The sequence below is a fragment of the Otolemur garnettii genome, unplaced genomic scaffold (genome assembly GCF_000181295.1).
Source record: "Otolemur garnettii isolate 467f Iridium unplaced genomic scaffold, OtoGar3 scaffold00104, whole genome shotgun sequence".
NCBI classification, from domain to species: Eukaryota; Metazoa; Chordata; class Mammalia; order Primates; family Galagidae; genus Otolemur; species Otolemur garnettii.
The window spans coordinates 1,027,108-1,032,799 of record NW_003852499.1 but is presented as its reverse complement, the minus strand read 5'-3'; positions in this window follow the sequence as shown (position 1 = coordinate 1,032,799).

Here is a 5,692-nt window from a genome sequence, read left to right as displayed (position 1 = left end):
ATCCTGACAAATCCGGGCACCTGGCAACATCATTAAGAGGCCAGGGCGCTGCTGCTAAATTTGGAGACTCCAGGACCTGAGCGTTTCAGAGACGCCTAGGACTGCCAAGGAGCTGCCCCCACCAAGAATCCTCTGATGGAAGGTTGCGGGGATGGCAGCAGCACCTTGGAGGCCCCAGCCCCCCACGGTTAGTTTGGGAACAGGCCCCTACCCTTGGGAGGAGGAGGCCACCCTGCCAGCGCAAGAGCAGCTGTTGGAAAGCGGCTGCTGCCAGGCTCTCTCCTTGCAGCCAAGCTTCTCCTGCAGGTGGCCAAGTTCTTGTAGAATCAGCTACAGCTGACCTTGGGGCCGGGCAAAGAGGGTAACGAGCTGGCCAGGCAAAGGCAGTTCCTTCCTAAACTTGCTCGTTGAGCTGCAGGCCTAGCCAGTGGAGCCACAGCCGCTTTGGGGGCCTCCCAGTCCTTCTGGGCAGGAGGTGCCAGGGAGGAGCCAGGGGCTGAGTTTTTGTGTCTTTCTGTGCACTGTGTCCATCTGGTTCTGAGCAACTTTTACTTGCTGGGCAGGCTCTATCATCCATCAAACCAAGCTGTGGTTCTGACAGGAACAGAAAGCCGCCTTCAAATCCTCATCCCTGCTTAGAATCAGGCCACCGAGTCCAGCTTTTCTTATAGCTCAGCAGTAGTCAGGTAGCTGTGTGTACTCTGTCTAGACCAGTGTTTCTTAACCTGTGGGTCTAGGCCCACAGGAACTGTATTAGAGGGTCATGGGATTAGGAAGGTTGAGAACCACTGGTCTAGACACAGGGGATGGGACATGTGTGACCTCTCTCACAACTAACTGAGATTTACCAAATTACTCTGGCATTTCAGTCAACCAAACATCTTTTTTCTATTTTCTTTTCTCTCTCTCTCTCTCCTTTTTTCTTTTTTTTTTTTGAGACAGAGTTTCACTCCGTTGCCCAGGCTAGAATGCCAAGCATTGCATCAGGCTAGCTCATAGCAACTTCAAACTCCTGGGTTGAAGCAATCCTACTGCCTCAGGCTCCCTAGAACCTGGGACTACAGAATGTAGAATGCCCAAAATGCCCAGCTAATTTTTCTATTTCTCTTCATGGAGACGCGTCTCATTCTTTCTCAGGCTGGTCTAGAGCTCCTGAGCTCCTTAGCCTCTTAGAGTACTAGGATTACAGGCCTGAGGCTACCGTGCCTGACCTAACCAAACATCTTATTGTGACTGGGAATGGAATATCTTCTTCAAAATATGTTTGAGAAAATCTTTGCCCAGGATGGGAAATCTGGGTCCTTTCACACTACAGAGGAGAGATGGAGAAGAAGGGAACTTAGAAATGCCACTATTGTCAAAGAGTGAGTAATTGTCTGCTGATGAAGATCCCCAGACTGCCAACGCCTCCGGAACTCTCAGGAGCTAATATACAAAGTATAGTACAAAGGAGTATATAAGCAGTCTTTGCTTTTTATTATTATTATTATTATTATTATTTAGAGACAGAGTCTCTATCGGTATATGTGGCCAGTGCCCTATTCACTGAGCCACAGGTACCACCCAGTCTTTGCTTTTTAAAAGGACATTTATAGGCTCAGCGCCAGTAGGTCAGTGGTTAGGGCGCTGGCCACATGCACAGGGGCTGGTGGGTTCAAACTAGGACCTGCTAAACAGCAATGACAACTGCAACAACAAAAAAGCCCAGCGTTGTGGTGGGTGCCTGTAGTCCCAGCTACTTGGGAGGCTGAAGCAAGAGAATCACTTAAGCCCAAGAGTTTGAGGTTCCTATGAGCTGTGACTCCATGGCATTCTACCAAGAGTGACATAGTGAGACTCTGTCTCCAAAAAAAAAAAAAAAAGACAGGCGGCACTGTGGCTCAAGGAGTAGGGCGCTGGCCCCATATGCCAGAAGTGGTAGGTTCAAACTTGGCCATGACCAAAAAAAAAGACATTTGGACACAAACCCACAAGTAAATAGTGCTTAGTCTAAGCAAACTTTCCAGGTCTCAGTTGAGCTGAAAGGGCTGCTGTGCCCAGTCCCCACTGGCACCCATAAGACCTAGGAGCTAAAGCCCCACCCAACTGCTCACACTCCCACACCTTCCTTTTGGGTAACAGACGCCCTGTCTTTCCCTGGGGTATTTCCAGCAAGCCACAATGACTAAAACAAGACATCTACAGTTAAAAACAAATCTCAAATTCTTATTGCTACACTCAGGAGTCAAGAGTATTTTGGAGCCTTGCATGGGTACAGGAAGAGGGGATGACTAGCATGAGCCTGGGCTGTCAACTTACACATTGCTTCCAGTCAGTTTCCTTAATGACTACAAATAGCACAGGTCTGGTCGCTGAGAGACCTTCCAGGACCTGGCGTCATGAGGATTAGCTGGGCAAAGGCTGCACTGCAAATAGATCACTATTTGTCAGTATTGCTTGAGTTACTGTAATAATCCACGGTGCCCTCTTTTAATGTATAAACCTCTGTGTCACTGTATGGCACCAAGAGACCACAAAAAAGCAAAAGAACTCATTTCCTTCCTGTGGCTTTTCCTTCCACTCTTAACAAAGAACATGTGATAGAGGCCATAATATCACAAGACTCCAAAGCAACTACCACTGAGTGAAGGAATAAAAAAAAAGCTTAGCATATAGAATTATACAAAATATATACCAAAAATGTTTCTTCTGTGCTAGAAAGCAGAAATATAGAAAACTCAAGAAATAATGTATTGAGTCCAACACTAAAGCTCCCAAAATGAAATGAGCAAGGAGGCTCTGCTTCACTGTGAGCTGACATTTCATGGAGAACAGACTCAAGACTCACCTGGTTCCAGGGAAGCCCTCAGCCCCTGGGTCAACACAAGAAAACATACATAACAGGTGAGGACATGGCTAGACTGGAACTCGCACTACATACCCAGCCGGAGATAGATCCCCTGCCACTGAAGTTAAGGTTTATGGATAATAACAAGTTCTCCATTCCTGGGACCTACAGGAAGGCTGCCCAAGCTGTGTCCCTTGCTGCATACTGACAAAACTTTCATCCCAAAAATCTGGTGTCCCAGAGTTTATCTGGCCTCCAAAATCCCGTGCCTATTCCCTGAAGCAAGATCCTGTCAAGATCTTGGAAACTTGGATCAGAAACCTGGGGGCTTTCATGTAAACTTTTGTCCCATACAAACTGCTACATTTCTAGTCACTGCTCCTAAAACTCTTAATACTTAGTCTTAGCCCAACGGCTGAGAAGTGATCCCTTAAATTCTTTAGATAGGGACATATATTACATTCCACATACTCTGACCTACTAATCCATGAATTCACTTGCCCATAAGGAAAATCTGTTGATAGAAGCTCCCCGTTAGAGACCATTATCATTGAATGGCCTGAGTAGAACTTAGTTTTGGAAAAGTTGTCAATATCAAGATGGAGTCACTTACATCAAGCCTTAATAAATGCAACCAGGAGGCCATGAAGAAGGAGCTCTAATGCATTTATACCTATGACAAGAACTGTTCCAATGACTCTCTAAAAACCACAAAAATTCCAGATAAGGCGATTCTGTGAAAGACGTCATACTAGCCACAACCCATGTTACCAGTGAGTAACTGCCAACTCCTGCTTTGAGCTTGGGCAACCAGTGAACTTTGTTTCAAAACAATTTATGCAGTCTTCCCCTTTTTTCTTTATAAGCTTGCCTTACTCCAGCTCCTTCTGACATGCCTATGGTTTACCAGAGCATGCATATCCTGGATTGCAACCTCTTGCTCTTCCTGAATAAACTCTGTTTTGGAGAATCCATCTCTCCACCACTCATTTAGGGTAACAGCTGTAGTTACTAAACCCAGGTAGGCTTTTCAAGTTATTATATTTTCAAGCAGAATGATCTTTGTCTACTCAATTTGAAGTAATTATTGCAGGAAAAAACAGCTGCATTGCTGGAATTTTGTTTATGTAGTGTGTGTTTTAATACCTTCCAGGAAATACACTTTTTTAAAAAAAATTCATTCTTAAGTACTTCTGCTCCTGGTAAGTATTGCCCCTTCCTTTGAAACTAACTATTCAAGAACAAATAAAACCTATTTTAATTTTCTTATGTTTCATTACAAAATGTTAACTATTAGTTTATGATGAAAATTTATCATTTTATAAAATAAAATTGACATTTAAAAGATCATCAATACTAGCATTTTGAAAGGCTATAACCATTTTCAGAAAGGCTATTCAAAGTATTTTACAAAATTCTGAAACCTTGCAAAGTAAAATTTGGGGAGAATAAAGCTAGATTTTCTTTCCAAATAGGTTTGCCGTCCACTGTATTATAAAAACAGCTCTTAAAATTGGCTGTTTAAATTTACTAATATATTTTTGAAGATTGCTAATGGTTTTTTGTAAGAAAACAAAATCTGTTGTACACGTCTCTTAAAAATGTATTTCTTCTCACCCATGTTATTCTAAATTTAATGGATTTATAGAAGATCTCTATTTTCTATTTTCTCTATTTCTCTATTTTCATCATTATATTGAGCTCCTAGCTTCATCCTCATTTCATCTTAAATACTCCAAAATAATACATTATTACTGCAAACTGTGTTATAAGCTTAATACTACTCCAATGTATGTGCACTTGGGTGGGCTCAGTACTTTGAACAAAAGGAGAACCACAGGCTCACTGGCCTTCCCCTGCCTTCCTACACCTACAAATAGGTTCCCCAAAGGAAACCTCAGTTGTTATGAGTTCCCCTTGAGGGGACCTCATCAACCAGGAAGATGACCTTATCACAGGAGTGCACACTGAGGTCAACACCCCTGACGATGGCCAGACAGACTTGGTCACAAGCTGTCGTTCCATTCTTATGAGGGCTGCCCCCCGACAAGTTGTATTACCTGAGAGACAGCCTTTGTTCATCCATTCATTTTTTTCCCCTCACACTTCCATAATTTGCATTGACACCAACCCTCAAAAGCCCCAGGCCCTGTTCCTTTCTTATAGCTCAGGATGCCATGTAAATTTCAATCATCTGATACTTTTTTGAGTCTCCCATTTTGTGGGACTCCCATGTATAAGCACTTAATTAAAATGGTTTTTCTTTTGTTAATCTTTCTCCTGTCAATTTATTTCATAGACTCAGTGATCGAACTTTCAGCGATAAGAGAGATTTTTCCCTGCCCTACAGTTTTGGAGAGCTACCAGGAGGCTATATTCGCTCCAGCTAGTACAGAGACTGTGGAGTCAAGTGAAGAATAGTTAAGTCTCTTTGTCTCTTTCCCTTTCTAAATTTGCATTTATAAGAAAAACATTTGTGTGAACTAGTTCTTGTGTATAAGGACTCTGTTGGGGGTTATTTGGTTTTGGTATGAGTACTCTTATTTTCTGATCCTTTCCTTCCCAGAGATGGTCTTTGTTTTCCTTTGTCTCTGTTGTGTGTCATAGAGAGCAAAATCAGAGGGCAGAATATAGGCATAGGCCCTTGTAAGCCCGTTCTGCAAGCCAGCCTCACATGCTGTGGAGTTCGTGGTCTCACCAGACCACTGAGTGTTTGGACAAAATGCCATGCTCTCCTTTCATCTTATTTTATGTCCTGAGAACTTGGCTTTGTGATCAGTGAGAGAGAACACTCTTTTTCTGGTCTCTGCTGTCAGTAGGACAAACATTAGTTTGCTTCAGTCACCCATTCAAAAAGACATGACA